This window comes from Dipodomys spectabilis, unplaced genomic scaffold, assembly GCF_019054845.1.
Source record: "Dipodomys spectabilis isolate Male_0828 unplaced genomic scaffold, ASM1905484v1 ptg000095l, whole genome shotgun sequence".
In the NCBI taxonomy this organism is placed as follows: domain Eukaryota; kingdom Metazoa; phylum Chordata; class Mammalia; order Rodentia; family Heteromyidae; genus Dipodomys; species Dipodomys spectabilis.
Genome location: NW_024870772.1, coordinates 42550608 through 42570042, shown reverse-complemented (window position 1 = coordinate 42570042; position 19435 = coordinate 42550608). Strand labels below are relative to the sequence as shown.

The following is a 19435-nucleotide window of genomic DNA, read 5'->3' as shown; positions in this document are numbered from 1 at the left end:
TAAGGCTAGTGCTCTACCATTTGACCCACAGCTCCCCCTCTAGCCTTTTGGTGGTTAATTAGAGAGAAGAGTCTCACAGACTTTCAGGAAGTTGAGATATGAGGACTGAGGTTCAAAGCCAGCCTAGGAAAACAAATCTGACATTTTTCCATTAACAAGTAAAAAGCTGAAAGTGGAGATGTGGCTCAAGTATTAGAGCCCAAGCCTTGAATAAGCCAATGATGTTGCTTGAGGCCCTTATGGTCAAGTCCCAGTACTGGCATCAAAAACACAGACAAACAAGTAAGACTGGATTCTCTCATCCACTCAACGGTATACAGCAAATAATGTGTGCAACTTTTGGTGGGCTGGGTGTCATTATAATTAGGCTAGAAGAGACAAAGTGCCCCTACTTATCGTCCATAGAGAGGAGAGATGGACCTGTGGGGCAGAGATATTGAGGATTCAGATTTACTCTCCAGGTCCTCATGTTTCAGCTTCTTGAGCAGCCAGGATTACAGGCAGGAGCCATCAGCACTCCACTGAGTGAATCTAGGTTTTAAAGGGTTATTGATACTGTATTCCAAAGTTACCTCATACTTTTCTTTTCTTTCTTTCTTTTTTTTAAAGATAAAGTCTTGCTGTGCTGCTCAGGCTAACCTCCAAATCTTTATCCTCTGGCCGTGGCCCTCCTAGTGCTGGGATTACAAGCATGTACCACCACACTGGGCTCCTAAGAATTATTTAGAATCAATATAGGTTGAAAATTTGTGTGTGGGCTATTTGAAATGGTTGAGAATTTGAAGGAAAATAAAGTGCATGTTTCTTTACCTTAAGCACTGTTTTGCGATTCCAGCCTGAGTGGCTGAAATGAGTCCCCCTGTGTCTGAAGTGGCGTTTCCTGACATGAAGTTGTTCTTGCATGCTGGATGGTGTGTTGAGACCCAGGCCTGGGAAGGAAGAGTGACACCCCAGCAAGAAGTTATGCCTGGAAATCTACACAGAAGGCCAAGCTGCTCTGCAGTGACTGCCTGGGAAACTTACCACGCTTCCAACGGCTCTTGACAAAAGAGTAATCCCAGAGTTGTTTTGTTTTGTTTTGAAGGAAGTTACTTTATTATTTGGCAATGAGAAGCAGTAATGAGAATACTTTTTTTTATGTGAAAATACTGTACAGAGGGGTTACAATTACATGGGCAAGATAATGAATACATTTATCATCAAGCATTGCTGCCTCCTCCTTTGTTTCCCCTTCCCATTTCTCACCCCCCCATACTTTTATTTTCAATTTGTGTATTCCCAGAATATAAGTAATATATGTACTTAATAATTTTATGACACCAATGTGATCACCAGCATGGATTAATTTATCTTGATTTTCTACAGCTGATTTGAAAAGGGTATTCGCTCACAGAAAGTCACCCCTCAACCAGGAACAGTCATCTTTTGAGAAGACTTATTTTCAAGAGTGACAGTATGCTTCTCTAACAATCCAGTCTTCTTTTAAGAATATATGGCAATAGATCATATTCCCACCTACTCTTTCCAGTCAACAGAATTTGCCTACTTAGGATTAACTCATAAAGTTGGTAGACTTGGTCTCCATTTTAAGACTATACTTTCTAAAATGCTAATACTTTGTAGCTCAGTGGTTGAACATTCTTTAGGAGGCACAAGGCACAGATTTCCATCTCTACTACTACAAATTAATTAATTTCTAATATTTTTTTACACAGGCTAGCTCAGGCTAGCCTCAAACTCTCCATCATCTTCATGTATCTATGAACATAAACATTTATCTATCTATCTATCTATCTATCTATATATCATGGAATCATTTTATTTATTTTTCATCAGCTCTTTGTATACTGATGAAAATTTACATGGAATCACACTATAGAATTTATGCATGTGGTCAGACATCACAGGACTTGAAATACTTCACACAGTATTCTAGTTCAAATTACTCTGCAGCTTATAAACTGTAGAAACTTTATTCTCATGTAAATCAGTTATTTGAAAGTTTATGCATCACTTTTAATAGATGTCAGTTTTATAGATTTATAATAGACTTACTTTGTCTGGGAAAAAGTTTAATCACCCTGTCTTTCTTTTTAGGTATTTAAACAAAAACAATGCTAGCTTTTTGTGTTTTTTTTTCCCCCCCCAATTCAATTGTCTTAAGTACAAATCCATTCTACACTATTTTTCAGCAACTGCTCCTGAAGCTCATCATCCCACAAGTTTAGAAACTACAGGCCTGACTCAGGGCTCTAAACAATAGATGATGGGTTTGAGTTGAGAACTAGCAGAGCTCCATATAACAAGCCACTAGCCTCAAAAGATGACGTGACATAGCTCTGGATAAAGAACTCATAATCAGGTGTTGGTGGCTCACACCTATAATCCTAGCTACTCAGGCAGCTGAGATCTGAGGATCATGGTCCAAAGCTAGCTGGGGTAGGAAAGTCAGTGAGACTCTTATCTTCAAAAAACCATATATCGTGAACCCATGACATATATATATGCCAATATAGATACATGACTATGTTAAGCTGGAAATGGTGCTATAGCCAAGTGGTAGATAGTAGCCTTGAGGAAAAGAAGCTCATGGATAGGCCCTGAATTCAAGCCCCAGTACTGGTTAAAAAAACAACAAACTCATGTGTTTTGATCTTTTGTGTTTATAGCTCTACTATTCTTTTGTTTGTTTTTTTTAAATTTTTTTTATTGTGAGAATACTGGAGCTCTACTATTCTTTATATATTACTTCCTTGCTTCAAAAAGAATTCTATTCTTTGACTCCATTTATACAAAGTTGTCATGAAGAGTAACCAGCATTCTGCCTAGAAAAAGCATACTGCTCCTAACCTGTTCTTCTCTTACTCTGTTCAATGGAAAGAAGGAAGTTATCACAGATCTTTCAGTGAAAAAATTTAGATACAATGTCAAAGGCTCGAGGAACTCCTGAGGGCGATCACACATCTGCATCTCTTTTTCTTTTTTTCACTTTCTTGTGTCAGTATTGGATTTTGAGCAGTGGCTGGACTGCTTCTAGCAAGTTTTAGTTTTGAGACAAAACCTCATTTCTTTAGTGCTTAGATATATTTTGGATAGAGTTTCCTGTGTTGACCAGGTCTGGCATATCTCCTAGTAACTGGGATCTCATGTCTGTGCCACATTGCTTTACTTCTTTTAACATTTTACTGTATGTTTGTGCAGGGCTGGGGTATTTCTTTCATTCTGCCTTTATAAATATGGATATATGTATATATATAATGATATATATATGATATGGTATGTGATATGTGATGTATATATTATATATATGCTACATATATGTGATATATATCATACTTACATATTTAGAATGTTCTTGGATTTTAACTCATGTTCTATCATGTTTTTATTGTTTCATGTTTCAGTCGATCCCACATTGGGAGGTATTGCCACTTTACAATCCTACTTGACCCGTCTCAATGTTTCTAGAACACTGGGGCTCTCTGGGCTGGGTAGGGCATAAACCAAGGCCATGGAATAACTTCAGCAGGGCCACCAGGAAAATCCTTCACTCTGGCATTAGTGCTTAAAGTGCCTTTTTACTCATTGTATGCTTCACACAGCCTGGGTAGGTAAGCACCAACAGATATGGAACACTGACCAAGTCCAGGCCTTTGGCCCAGCCACCCAACCAAGCCCTGGCAGATCTTGTAAAGCAGAGGATCCATGAACAGCAGACCATTGTCCATTGCTTATTCTGATTGCTCTATGGAGTTCCAGTAGAAAGCCAATCCAGACCTGTCAGCCTAAGCCTCCCCAGTGCTCTTGGTGGTATGGCTATTTCCATGGCTTTCTGCCAATCCACAAACATAGAAGGTGCAAAAGTTTTGTTTAAGTGTGCAAACCAGAAAAAAAAAGGTTTTTAAAAATGAGAGATTGCTTCCCTTATCACTAGTATTGAAAAAGACTTTACTAAACCAGCTATTCTACCGCCTGGTTGCTTAAGCTTGCCATGTTGTCTGACTGGATTACTGCTGCTCGAATTTTAAATGTTGAGCCACAGCACAATTCTGTTACTGGGATTAAAGGGAGTAATACTGTGGAAGGGTCTTGAGAGCATGCTCCTTTAGAGGAGTCAGATTCAGGGCGGGGAAGGAAAAGCCTTTATGTGGTGGCTCTACTGGCTGTTGGAACCCTTTTTTTGGATATTGGTGGTAGGGAGACCAAGGGACAGAGAGATGTAGGCTGCCTGATGTATTTTCAGGCTGCTGGCTCGTGCCCATCTTCCATCCCACAGGGCTCTGAGCTCCTGTCTGTGTCACTTTGGCATCCATATTTCCATTACAAAAGTCCACATTGGCAATTGGCAGACTTCTCTGACCATTGTGCTCCAAGTGATCAATGTACTGATTATAAGATTGCTAAATTGGAATGGTCTGCACCAAATACTTCCCTTATCTTTATGAATTCTTTGTAGAGTGTGTTTTCTGCATTGTAGGGGCTTGAGAATTGAGTCAACCTTGCCTGCATGATGTTTCTGTCAGTGAAAAACCATGCATGATGGTGGTCCTGTGAGATTTTATTGCCTAGTGACACCATAGCTGTGGCCATTTGTGGAAACACATCCTGATATTTGCACAATGATTGTAATCACCTAGTGACTTGGTTCTTAGAAGGTGGCCCTGTGAAGCAATGCTAATAAAAGCAAAACCATTCAAGTAAGGACATCATTCCAGTCATGTTAAAATAGAATTCTTTTTGAAGGCAATTATGGCCTTAAAATAGTGTGGCAGGAAGTAAGGTACTTAAAGTACCAATCTGTACTAACGAGAAAGTAATGATGACTGTGTGTTCATGGGGTTAGCCAGTGTTTGGAAAGATGTCTTTCCCTTCTCAGTGTTACCAAGGCTTAGGTGAAGTTGGTTCTGAGCAAAGGTAGTGAATTTTCAAATAAGAACTCTAGAGTATTCATTTTTGATGTTACACAAAAGCAGAAGTTAATGAGATTTATAATTGTTTCTCAAAGTCCTTTTGTCCTCCCTCGTCTGTGTGTCTGTAATCAAAGATGGTTTGTCACATAAGCCTCTTGTGTCATGTGTGGTATTGAGGTGAGGGGTAAGTTGTAAAACATCTCTCCCCTTTAGCTTTAAAACTTTCCTGACAGTCTGACATAGGAATAGTTTGTGAATCAAGCAATCTGTTTTCTGATATCAGAAATGGCAAATGTTAAACCACTTGTGTAAAAACATGGGAGTCCATAGGTATTGGTAGGATTACAATTTTTAGATAGCTTTAAGCTATGTCAGAGTTCTTTCATGTGATCCCCACTGCTCTTCTGTATGCTGTGTTCTCAAATTAAATACAAGAGGGAGACTATGTGAAGTATATGCTTTCAAGAAGACATCAGGCCTCGCTGACTCACACCTATAATCCTAGCCACTCAGGAGGCTAAGATCTAGATGATTGAGTTCAATGCCATCCAGGGCAGACAAATCCTCAAGCCTCTTATTCCAATTAACCATCAGAAATCTGGAAGTAGAAGTATGGTTCAAGTGGTAGAGCATCAGCCAGGAGTAAGATGCAGAGTTCAAGCCCTAATGCTAGCATACGACACCAAAACAAAATCATTAATGATACTTTTATATAAAATTTATTTAGTGGGTTTCTTTTTTCTTAGTGGGTTTTTTTTTCTTAATATATACCGAAATATAAAGTATCATGAATTTAGACATCAGTGGTGTGGTGCCTCAGATAGTGTGCCAAAATAGAATAGTTTATGTAACTACTCTTCGAAGTAGATCTCTACAGCAAAATCAGTGGGATAAAACCCACATATTTTTGGTTTATGAAGATTATCCAGTTCATTATGCCTCAGGTAAAGCCTAAGGATAGGAAGAAAAGCCATTACCTTTTATTTTAGGGCTAACAGAAAAGTCATACAATACAACACTCTTGTTTAGAAAGAGACTTGCTCCTGCAACCAGAAACTAAGCTCCATTTGCTTTCCTTACTTGGCTAATTCCACCTCTTGGAGGTGACATAGATACCTTAATTTTCAGATGCAAACACATTGGTCCCAACATGCTTCCAAGGGAATTAGTTACATCCAGTTTGAACAAACTATGAAAATGTCTATAATTGGCAGAAATTACCCACAAATATATTAGGTATGTAATGAAACTCAGTAATAAAATACTGTTTTGTTTCTTTTGTGTCAATAAGGGTCTTGTGATATCACTTAGCCTTTTCTGCTCAAGCTAAATCTATCACATCAGGCTATTTCACTGGCCAATTGAAAAGTCTCACAGACTTTTCTGCCTGGGCTGGCTTCAAACTGTGATCCTCAGATCTCAGCCTCCTATGTAGCTAGGATCAGAGGCCAGTGAGACACCAGTGCCTGTCTGTATCTCTTATTTCTTTTGTTTTTTTTTTACATTAATTTACTTTATTGTTATTATAAAGGTAATGTACAGAGGGATTACAATTACAGGAATCAGGTAATGATTACATTTCCTGTTGTACAATGTCTCTGTTCCCTCATTCTCTTCCCAGTCCCTTCCTCTCTCTCCACCCACAAGTTATATAATTCACTTTCATCTGTGTCCAGTGAGCTCCACTGCTGCCCTTTTTCACCCTTTATCCCTCAAGTTCTGTACTCTCCCCACTCCCTCCTTGAGGTATAGATGTGAATACACCACACAAAAACAAGACAGAACCATCACAAATTGATTTTTTTAAAAAGAGAGCTCTTATTTCTATATCGTGAAGTGCTAGCGCTCTCTCTCTCTCTCTCTCTCTCTCTCTCTCTCTCTCTCTCTCTCTCTCTCTCTCTCTCTCTCCCTCACACACACACACACACACACACACACACACACACAGAGTTTTATATAAATATGAAGAGGCATGTAGGCATTGTGTCTTTGTATTTCTATCCTAGGAGTATCTTCTTTTGGTCTCACTGTGTGTAAGTATCTAGAATCCTGATAACTTACCATATCCCAGTGTATTTTAGATCTAATTCTGTCTATCTCTCTCTCAAGTGACAAAGCTGTGTATTTGTCTAAATAACAACCTCATAACTGTTAAGAAGCTTTACAAAAGCAAGGCATGAAACGATACCAATTCCTACAGAAATGTCTATGAAATGAGGATAAAACATCCCCACCATCTCTCATGTGACCCTGGTGACATAAAGGACAAAGCTGTGCTTTACAACAACCACTTGGAGAAGGAGCAACGAGTAAAGGCCCCCTCGCCCCAAGCCCTGCCTTTGTTGAGAACTTTGCTCATCAGTCAAAGTTTGTTCATATACATCTAGAAAACTTGGTGAACATTTTGTCATTAAATAATTTACTCTTTCCCAAACCAAATTGTGTGTGAACATCACAAGTGTGTAGAACTGGTGTTTTCTTGGTGCTGTCTTACTAGACTGGAAGTATTAAGCTCAGTTCAGACTTGAAGAGAAGATTAACATTGGATATAACAAATACTATCAGTTCACACACACACACACACACACACACACACACACACGATGACACAAGGACAATCTCTTCAACTCTGGTCTTGAGTAGTTTTCACCACCTCAGGAAAAATACTCCTAAAAAGTGGAGAACTTGTAGGATCAGGAATGTGTTTCTAGATATGGTACTAGGTTCTTAAGAACAATGAACTTCTTTTTAGAAGCTCAGTTCTTAGAAAAACTTTTTAAAATGGGAGTCTATAAAATTAATGGTTTTCAGACTAATTAATACTTATCGGGCCTCGCCATTTCTGTCCTAGATGTAAATGTGCCAATGTAAGTTTGAGGTCAGCTAAAGCCTCCCTCGATGGATCACACCTTCCTTCAGTATTACCACAGTACACCCACACACCCTCAGGACCTGCCATATTCCAGGAACTGAGCAAATATAGACTTCCCTGGGAGGAACTGGTCATCACTAAGATCTGAGTAACTGCATTTTAACTTACACACCATCCCATGACTGGGGTTTTGAAATGGTTGCTCAAGGGGTTCTTTGTATTTGTGGTAAATGTACTTAGGACAGTGGGCAAAAAGACCTGCTACTGTAGTTTATACACAGACGTGGAAGATGAAGCTGTTTCTATTGGATTACATCATATCCTTACCAATTATTCTTTATCAACGAGGTGTGGAAGCACAAAAAGAAAGCACAGCTCTGGTAATATTTTGGAAGGTTCTAAAAACATAGGGTTAAAGAAAAAGGTTATTTTCATAATAAAATGGATACCAAGAACTAATGATCCCAAGAGATTAAAATTACTCCCTTATTTCTTTATGTATTTATCAGCTGCAGCCTTCTATACAAAGTACTCAGGGACTTTAGGAGAACACTCAATTAAACTGTAAAGGGTCAAGCTTAGTGCAGTAAAATAGAAAAATCTGTTAAATTGGATTTCATAAAAGAGCATTAGCAGCCTAGTGCTGGTGGTTTATGCCTGTAATCCTAGCTACTCAGGAGGCTGAGGTCTGAGGATTGGAGTTCAAAGCCAGCCTGGGCAGGAAAGTTTATGAGACATTTATCCCCAATTAAACCACCACAAAACCAGAAGTGGCACTGTGGCTCAAAGTGGTAGAGCACTAACTTGATCACAATTGCTCAGGGATAGACCCTGGCCCTGAGTTCTAGTTCCATGACTACCACCACCACCAAGAAAAAAGCATAGCAACAAAGTGAAAAACTAAGCCACAGAATGAAGGAAAATATATGCAAATCATGTATCTGATGATGGTGTTGTATCCAGAAGACCTCTTTCAATTAAAAAACAAAAGCCTGGGCTGGGAAGGTGGCTCAGTGGGGGCGGGGTTGAGTTGCCTTTTAGGAAGCTTCTCAGTAATACCTATTTCCTTTTTTTTCTTTCTTTTTTTTTTTTTGGTCTAGTCCTAGGGCCTGAACTCTGGGCCTGGGCGCTGTCCCTCAGCTCTTCAGCTCAAGGCTAGCGCTCGACCACTTGAGCCACAGCGCCACTTCCGGCTTTTTTCTTTTTGCTTATGTGGTGCTGAGGAATCAAACCCAGGGCCTCATGCATGCAAGGCAAGTGCTCTACTACTGAGCCACCTTCCCAGTCCCTGTAATACCTATTTCTATGTTTCAAAACTGTGTTCAGCTTTTTTCTTTCCTGGCACAATAGTTTGAACTCCAACCCTATATTCTCTGGTTATGTTGCAGATGGAGACTCTGTGAGTCTCTGCCTGGGCTGGCTTCAAACTGATTCTCTAGAGCACATCCTCAAGAGTAGCTAGAATTTTAGGTGTGAGCCTTACCAACACCCAGCTTCATTTTTTTTTTTTGTTTGCTACTTCTCTCTTTTGCTGACCACCCATGCTGAATACTGGCAAAGGCCTGCCCTGGTCAGGAGGCTTGGTTGTTTGGCAGTAACTAAAGCATTTGTGATCAGGTATTTAAGGCAGGTGCTGGGGATGTGATGCTTAGAGGAGGAGGGAAGAGGGAAAAGAAAGATTGGTGAGATGAGGAAAAAAGGACTAGATGAGAAAGTGATACAGGGACACTGCTGCTGAGAGGAGCATGAAGGAGAAATGGGTCTGGGAAAGAAGCAGTCTCAAGGGTTCATGGTTCACCTCTAAAGGCTCCAACCCTGAAAGGCCTACCCTGAGCTGAGATTGGTAGCCATGAGAACAGAAGGCAAGAGGAGGGAGCTCTCCCCTCAAGTAGAAATGGGCAAAGGAAGACAGAGACATCTAAGGCTTGCTATCATGGCTATGAATCGCCTGCCCAGTGGGTAGCTCCAGAGAGGAGTTCATGTGTGGGGAAACTTAAGACAGCTAGGAGTTATGATGATCTATATACATAACCGCGAGCAAAACCCTCTCAAAGAATGGGAGCACTCGTCCTCAGGTCCCATCCTTCAATTCCAAAGCACTTAACCGTGAAGCGAATGGACTACAATTCTTTCAATTTTAAGCTTTCTTTTTGGCGGTAAATTCCCGTGAAACACATTTTTTACAATTTTGAAATATTCCACATAACCATGCTGTAAAGCAACAGAAGTCCCAATTTTAGTGAGAATGCAAAGTTTAGAGTCAGTATCCTAATCTCTCTTTTTCAGCTTAAGAGCAGGAAGAAATTAAGCAAACATTTATTGTGTTCCATTATATAATTAATATTCTTTAATATTCTTATGTATTTACCTCATGACTAATTATCTACCATGGGAAAAAGCACTGACCTCAGACCTGCAGGGAGGAACATGGAAGAAGTAAGTCCTGCCTATGGCTTGCTAATGACAACTAAGGACAACTAAGGGGCTAATACTGCTATGGCAGAAGCTGCTGTAATGAGTTAAAGGAAGGACTGTGGTTTAATGGATGGTTCTTCATCAGGGGAGAAAGAGACCTCCACTAGGTGCAGTAGATAATTATAGGTCATTTCTGGATGTCTCTGAGAGCTAGAGTTTCTTCATCTGCCCTTTTCCCAAATTTGTTTTTGTAAGGAAACCCTGGAATTCTCTAAGTCTCACATTCCTTCTCTAGGGAAAGTTGCTCACAGGGGCTTTCCTGGGACCTCTCTCTGAAGAACTGAAGAGTTCTGGCACTGAGCCAAATGGGAAGGGCTGACAACATTAACTATCACATCTCCAATTAGTACAAGCAGTGTGCTGGGTACCTGAGGCCCATATCTGTAATCCTAGCTACTCAGGAGGCTGAGGCAGAGGCTGAGCCAGTGGGACTGAAAAGTTTGGAGAATCTATCTCCAATGAATCAACAAAAAGTCGGGCTAGAGGTTTGGCTCAACTGGTAGAGTGTCAGTTATAAGCAGGGAAAGCCTACTGAGCACCAGGTCCTTGAGTTCAAGTCCAGTACGGGCAAAAAGGGAAAATCAGTAGTGAGGAAGGCACCTGAAAGTTCTTAAGTCTCAGGTGGCAAGAGGAAGGGCCACAAAGAAGGGCAGAATGTGGCAGTGTGTAAGAAGGACCTAGCAGAGGGGACTGGGTCCTGCAGCCTCTCTGCCCTGCCTTGTTTTCCCAACAAATCAGCAGAGCTGTCATCATCCATGGTATGCCAGGTATGGACTGAAGTCAGGGAAACCGCAAGACTGCAGGAGTGAGGAAGGGGAGATGTCTGCAGACCTCCACAGGAGACCCAGGGAACATCCCCCTTGGCTCCTGCCACCACATCCTCATACATTGCACTTGACATAGCCACAGAATAAATGTCATAGTTCCTAACAAACCCTCAAAGGCCTGAAATGGTAAGAGACTACTTCAGGCTGGGGAGGGAAAGGGACTGCTGGAAAATGGGCCCATGTGAACAAAGACTTAGAGAGTATGAAGTGTTGACATGCTGGGAAATAGCAAACCTCCTAAATGTGTAGAGCACAGGATGTATAAACACAGAGTGGGAGAAAAGACTTTAAACCTCCTATTGTAGAAGACCTCCCGAGGTTCAGCTCAGAACATTTAGTTGGTTGCGGCAGGAAGCCATTGTGGATGTGGGTGTGGAAACAGCATGATTTGCTAAGTTCATGTGTTATGTTTAGCTTTCTACAGATACCTTGTTTGCATGTGTGTGTAGGTGGGGGTGACTTGAACAAAGGGAAAACCATCCATGGATAAGGCTGTGATTTTGTTGCTCAATCTGAAGAACAGTAGTTATACAGTGTTCTGCTACAAGGCCGAGCTGCTGTTCAACTCCAGCACTTCTCTGAAAGAAAACTTGACATTCGCAGCCACATCGACAGCTACAAATCCCCCATTTGCTGCCACACAGTCTGAAGGGAAATACAGAAAAGCCTCAACTTCCCAATTTACATCAAAGTGCCCACTCTAATTTAACAAGATTAAATGAGAGAATGAATAGGAAGTCATTAGAAGATTTAAGAGTTTGGGACGTCAAATCAATGAGATAAATATCTTGGTTTCTACAGTAAGTAAATTATGAAAAATAAGTGAGAAACCAATAAACTTTAACTGAAGAGCTATAGTAATCAATGAAATACATAGTCTTGTTTAGTACTTGATTGAAATGAACAAAACTGAAAGGGGACTTCAGACCATTATATAGAGTTACATATGATTTAGAAATTGATACTATACAGGTATTATAATATGTTTATATATAATCAATATTATCAGTGTGGTATGTGTCTGTTGGTCCTAGGCCTTGAGTTTGGGGCTCGTGCCCTGTCCCTGAGCCCTTTTGCTCAAGGCTGGTGCTCTAACACTTGATCTGCAGCTCCATGTCTGGCTTTTGGGTGGTTAATTGGAGATGAGTGTCTTAGTGACTCTCAGGTCTCACCCATCAAATAGCTAGGATGCCACTGGTAACCAGCAGTTGTTTTCTTTTGTGTTTGCTCAAGGCTAGTGCTCTACCACTGGAGTCACTGGTCCAACTCCTGATATTTTGATACTTAATTGGAGATAAGAGTCTCACAGACTTTCTTGCCCTGGCTGGCTTCAAACTCCTATCCTCCCGCCTCAGCCTCCTGACAAGATATGATTACAGATGTGAGCCATCAAGGCCTGGTTATGTGTTTTTCTTTGTGTGTGTGGTATTTTGTTTTGTTTGTTTTTTGGTAAGAGTGTATATATTGGGTCACATCCCAAACTACTTGTGAGATAAAAGAATCTGATGACTGGAATTTCCTTCAAAGCAATCTTGGTTTAGGAAAGAAAGAATAGGAAGGGGCATCCAGTGTTTGAGGAGAGTGGGGAGGGAAGGAATGAAGCATGATTGGTTGTGGGTTGAGATGAAGACTGACGAATACACTGTATGATTCCATCTTTGTGTGCTTGGGTTTGGATAGGGGATGTGCTCTTAAAAAGCTCATGTGTGAAAGGGTGGGTCCCAAAAGTACCAGTGTTCAAAGGCAGGGCTTTGGGAAGTTAATTGTCTCCTGAGGCTTCTGAGTTCATCCATAGACCAATCCATTCAGGGTTTCATAAGTTCATAGCATTAGTAAGAGGTGAGGAGTTGTTGAAGAAAGGAAGTCACTGGCAAGGATGGATCTTGTTCCTGCCCCTTCCTGCTTCTCGCTGCTTCCTGGTCACCTTGAGGTGAGCAGCCCTCCTCCACTATACCCTTCTTGGCATGAGTTTTCAGTCTCACCTCAGGGCCAAAGCAATGTGATCAAGTGTAAGCCAAAATAATTCTTTCCCACTTTTAAGTCCTTTTGTCAGGTATTTGTCATGGAAACCAACAGTCTAATCCAACATATTTGGAAATTTTTATGTTTTCATAACACATTTTTAAGGAAAAAATAGGGTAAAATAATAATTCACATGAATGTTACAAATATAGAATGTGAAATATTAAAAAGTATGATAGTGCTGGCTATAATAGGATTTGAAATATTTATTTATCCTTTTTATTCTAATTCTTTAAAAAAATTTTTTTTTGTCAGTCCTGGGGCTTATACTCTTGGCTTGGGTGCTGTCCCACTGGTTTTTAGCTCAAGCATAAAATTCTACCACTTGAGTCACACCACCACTTCAGGTTTTCTGGGAGGTTTATTGGAGATAAGAGTCTCACTGACTTTCCTGCCCAGACTGGCTTTGAACTTCGATCCTTAGATCTCAGTCCCCTGAGTAGTTCCGATTACAGGCGAGAGTCACCGCCAGTCGGTTCTTTTATTTTGTCGTATTCTCCTTCTCTCTTTTTTTCTACCTTTATTTCTCATTCTCTGTCTCATTGTTCTGCATCTCTATCTTCCTGTCTCCCACATGGGGTGGGAGTTAGAAGGGCAATGAGGCGTCATCAAGAAACAATTCTTTTGATGTTCTACAGAGGTTGAATTGCACCTTGTCTTAGTAGGGGTTTGTGAAAGATCAATCCCTCTTTCCAGAGAAAATGCCAGTAGATTAGAGAGAATCTTCAGGAGGCAGGAAAACATTAGGCATTTGACCTTCCTGTTGAGGAGGGAAAATTTGGATTCTCTGGGGAGATGCCTGCCCAGGCAGCCCCAGAGGCATGGCTTTGGTACTTGGAAGGGATTAGGCAACTGTTACAAGGCACAAGTACTGCCATCTGATTGTTAGAGAAGGGTTTCAAATGCAACCAAATTAATGGTGTCACTAATCACTCCCCATAAAAACAAAACCAAACAAAGAGAAAACTTTCCTTTCAAAAGAGAAAACTTACTTGTGAGGGGATTTCTACACTTTGAAATTTCTAGCCTAGACTTTTGTGTGTTCTTCAGTTTCAAACCATGCCAGACTTTCCTGCAGAAAAGAAGACAATACAGCCATAGTTCACCCTCCAATCTTCAATTACTGGTCAGAGTTACTCAAAACAACAAAAAAATAAAGCCATGCCAAGGACTTGGAACTAAATTTAGAGCTGAAACAACATTAGAAATCAGTTGGTCCAACTCTTCTTCCTACCTTCCATTTCAGTATATTTTAGATATGAGACCCTTGTCTGTTGTATGGCTAGTGAAGATCTTCTATTTTTTTCTATTGATCTTGCTAGCTATGTCTTTACCATACAGAAGCTCTGCAGTTTCATGCAATCCCATTTTTCCAACCTTTCTTTTGATGTGCTGTGTTTCTGGGTCTTTATTAAGAAAATTTTGGCCAGTGCCAAGGAGCCCTATAGTTTCTCCTATTCCTTCTTGTAATGTTTTCAGGTCTTTGATCCGTTTGGAGTTGATTCTGGTGCAGTTGATTCTACAGGTGTTTAGCCAATTTTGCCAGCACCATTTACTGAAGAGGCTGTCTTTCTTCCATTCTATTTGTTTTTAGCTCCCTTATTGAAGATTAGGTGGCGACAGGTCTGTGGGTTCATTTTTGGGTTCAAGACCCATTTCAACAGGGCTGGGTGTGCCTGTTCTCCCAGCTATATCAGGAAACCTCACTTGGAAGAGTGAAGCCCAGGCCAGTCAGAGAAAAAAGTCAAAAACCCAAAGCAAGAAGTGCTGGCAGTGTGGTTCAGGTAGTAGAGTGCCTGCCCAGCCAGCATGAGGCCCCAATACCAAACTACAATACCACTTACTGGGAATCAAACCCAGGATATAGGACGTTGCATTTGCTAGGCAAATGCTTTGCCATTGAGCTACATCCCAGCCCTCCAGTACCACTTGGACCAGAAAGATTTTTCTTTTATCAGTGAGGTTTTCAACAAGTATATGGATATATACTCTTCAGTACTTTCAGTACAACAATGAGCACAAGAAAAAGAATTCAATTCTATAAGTACGTATATGATTGAATTCTAAGTGCTCCTAAGACTTTCTCTCATATATCTGAAAGATACTCTCCATTAATTGCTTGTATTATTTCTATATTTATGAAGAAAAATTCAATAAATTTCAAAGTATTTTTATTATTGTCACTCAAATTAAATTATTAATTTTGAAGAAACCTGAGTCACAGTATAAAATCATCCTTTCATGTAGAGAAGTAGACTAACATGTTTCCAGAATTGAGTAAATAAATATATAAAAGTACTTAATAGAATACAATCTATACTTACAAAACTTTTTTTTTTTGTCAATCATGGGGCTTGATCTAAGGGCCTGAGTGCTGTCCCTGACCTTTTGTGATTAAGGCTAGTACTCTACCACTTTGAGTCACAGAGCCACTTCCTCTACTTACTTTATAATGTATGCTCAGGCCTCGAGTTCAAGCTCCAGGACCTGCATACACATACCCCAAAAAAGAACTTGGAGGTATGGTTCTACCAGAGTACCTAAAGCCCTGAGTTCAAACCCCAGAAAGAGGCTCATAGGAAAGAACTGAGTGTACGTGTGTTGAGGAGTGAAGGGCATCTCATGCTGTAACATAGATTGACCCCAAGGCAAGATGGAGAGAATAATAGGGACAGTTCGCCCACAATCTCCATTGTGTACCACCATACTAAGATCCAAGTTCACTTTGATTTCAAATCAAATATATATACACATATCTCTATCTATATACATTTGTATTTCAGGCATCCCTCTTCCAAGAGACCTCTGTCTCTCTCCTGGACTCCTGAGCACAGTAAGTTGTCATTGTACCTGCCCAATGTGGCCAGACTAGTCACAAGAGGCGTTGAGACTCTTATCTCCAATAAACCACTAGAAAACCAGAAGTGGCGCTGTGGCTCAAGCAGTAGAGCACTCGCCTTGAGCTGAAGAGCACAGGGACAGCGCCCAGGCCCAGAGTTCAAGCGACAAAAAAAAAAAAAAAAAAAAAAAGAAGTTACTTATTTTTATATCACCTTAGAGTCGTTACAGATATCTCAAAATATAGTTTATATTCATTCCCACTTCGAAATTATAGTAATTATACATTCCACAAGATCTTATTAAGATTAACAATTTTTATTGTTGCACCACATGTTTAAAATACTTTGGTAACTGTATTGCAACATAATGGGCTTCTTTTGTAATCCTGTATATTTTATGTATTTAAGAAAATGATTTCAATGCCAGGCTTTTCTGGCTCACAACTGTAAACCTAGCTACTTAAGAGACTGAGATCTGAGGATGTGGTTTAAAGCCAGACCAGGCAGAAATATCCCCATGAGACTCTTATTTCCAATTTAACCACTCAAAAACCATAACTGCAGCTGTGGCACAAAGTGGTTAGAGTGCTAGCCTTGAGCTAAAAAGCTCAAGGACAGCACCCAGGCCCTGAGTTCAAGTCCTAGAACCAATACACAAAGAAAAAAGGATGCTGGGAATGTGGCTTAGTGGTAGAGTGTTTGCCTATCATGCATGAAACCCTGAGTTTGATTCCTCAACACCACATAAACAGAAAAAGGCAGAAGTGACCCTGTGGCTCAAATGGTAGAATACCAGCCTTGAGCAAAAGAAGCTCAGGGAAAGGCACAGGCCCTAAGTCGCAGGACTGACAAAAAAAAAAAAAAAATCACTACATTATTCTGAAAGGGAATCCATAAATTTCAGAGTATGAAAAGATTCAGTGGTACAAGGGATTTAAAACCTCCCCTGCCCAAGAGAGTAGCAGACACAGCCTTTCTTTTACCTCTTATGTGAAAGAGGATTGTGACTTAATGGCAGGAGTGAAGGCCTGACCCTCTCTCTGTCAACTTGTGTCACCTTTTCCTCTCTCTATCCCCCCCGAGGTCATTCTGAACTCTTCCCACATTGAGAGAATTCTCTTAGGTGAGCACAAAAGCATTGAACACATTTCCACAAGAACAGCCATTAAAATGAATGTGCAGTTAAAGTCCACAAGTCAACACCATCTTCAAGTCTCCATCTTTCTCCACAAAATACCTTTCCCCCCTCCATAACTCTCTTCTTCCAAGAACAAAACCTAAGTGTCAACTCTTGAGTGCTTTCTCTATTAAGCCTCTGCTAGTCATACAACAAAACCCAGTAGTTCTCAGTCATTTGAGTTTCACAGTGTTTAGGGGGTCTGTATGGTGATTCACTTTCAACTACTTTAGTATGACTAGTCCCCAATATGTGGACACATAGATTAGCTTTAATCTACACCCTAGGGGCTGTTCCCATTTGAAGAACTCTAATTAAGCACTCACACTGTAGGGGAATTAGTGAGCAATTGAAGTACCCTAATCAGAAATTCATTTTCTAGAGGTGGTTACATAAGGACTTCAGATCCATGCTTGATTTATAAATGAAGTCTGGAATTTGCTTCAAAATAACCTGGGAAGGGCAAAGGGCAGAGATAGAGATGTGAGGAGAATGGCCATGGGTTGGTAACTACTGAATGTGGCCAGTGGGGACTGCTAGGTAATGAGCTCAGCATTTCTGTATTGTGTATGTCTTCAAAACTTTCTATTATTGCCAAACATTGGTGACTCATGTCTATAATCCTAGCTACTCAAGAGGCTGAGATCTTAGGATTGCAATTCAAAGCCAGCCTGGGCAGAAAAATCCCCATGAGACTCTTATCTCCAATTAATCACTGAAAAGCCAGAAGTGGTGCTGTAGCTCAAGTGGTAGAGTGCTAGCCTTGAAGACAAAGAGGCTCAGGGACAGTATCAAGGCCCCGAATTCAAGATCCACAACTGAAAAAAAAAAGCTTCAGAGCCAGGTGCTGATGGCGCTCACATCTATAATCATAACTACTCAGTAGGCTGAGATATGAGGATCACTGTTTGAAGCCAGCCTGGAAGGAAAGTCTGTGAAACTCTTATATATCCAATTAATCACACACACACACACACACACACACACACACACACACACACACACACACTGGAAGCAGAGTTGTGGCTCAGGTAATAGAATGATAACCTTGAGTTAAAAAGCTTAAGGGATAGGGCTCAGGCCCTGAGTTCAAGCCGTAGTACTGACACAAATAATAATAATGGTAGTCCTTCCGGGGCTAACAGAAGAGTGTTTTAGGCAATTTGAATTTCCTGGGAAGCTTTGCATGTATTGAAATAGTAATACACCAAGGATATATTTAATGTCAAGGCTAATCTTTCAAATCTGTCAAGATTATAAGGAAACTTGCTTCCCTTGGTTTATATTTTATTTGAATCTATATGTCTGGTTTCCCTTTGGCTTTGGGAAAATGGGCGCACCCATCACTGCACTGGAAGACACTGAGTCACTGATGCTGTGCTCCCCCCTAACCTCTGGGACCACTCCCTGAAGGGAGGCGGTAGTGGGTAAAGGACCTTTCTCTGTGTAAGAGAGAGGACTTTTGCCTATCCAGCTACCTTGTGCCCTTTTGCATTCTATCCAAATGTAACAAAAAAAGTTACTGTCATGTGTGAATTGATACTATAAAATTGTTTTACCATCTGAAACAGGGTTTGCCTATTAGAGACAAAGCCCTTCTCCACTCTTAATTCAAGGTCATTCTGCTTCCTGGTCTCCTACACCGCAACATTATTTAGCTCCTGTTCTTGTAAACCTTGCCATCTACTCAGCTCATGTAGACAGCCTTGTTTATCTTATCTTTATAGGAAGTTGATTTCAGTAATCGTTATAATTGGTCAAGAAACTCCAAGGCAGGATTGTTACTTAAAAAATGGATCCAGCCAGGTGTGGGGGAAAAAAAATCCAAACCCACAAAACCCTGAGTACATTCATTTGTAGTCCTAGCTACTCAGGAGACTGAGATCCAGATGATCACAGTTCAATACTATCATAGGCAGAAAAGTCTATCAAGCTCCAGATCCAAAATAAGCAACAAAAAGCCAGGTTGGCAGTGTGGTTCAAATGGCAGAGCACCAGCCAAACAAGTGCAAGGTCCTGAATTCAAAACCCAAGCAAACAACAAAGCAAAGTTGATTCATTCTCAATGTCCACTTCTTTATCTCAATGAAGATTACATTTTTAGGCGAAATAAAGTTGCTTCAGAGAGGATATGGAGACAAGGCTAAACTGTCTCTTAAGTATCTTAAGGGACTGGGAATGTAGCTCAGTGGTGGGCACCTGCCTAACATAGGAAAAGTACTGAGTTCTATTATCAGAACTTAAAAAAAAGTAACTGATAGGTATTTGGTTGTTTTTGCTTTCTACCCAAGCAACTACTACATAGATTTTAC

The 19435-nt window shown here is 40.5% G+C and overlaps 1 long non-coding RNA gene across 1 annotated transcript; it reads left to right on the top strand.

Annotated features, from left to right (window-relative positions):
* The first annotated feature begins 1251 nt into the window (after positions 1 to 1251).
* On the top strand, positions 1252 to 18865 carry LOC122112516. The gene is made up of 3 exons (XR_006148231.1): positions 1252 to 1324; positions 4068 to 4070; positions 18855 to 18865. It is a non-coding gene; the product is annotated as an uncharacterized LOC122112516 (long non-coding RNA).
* The last annotated feature ends 570 nt before the right edge of the window (positions 18866 to 19435 follow it).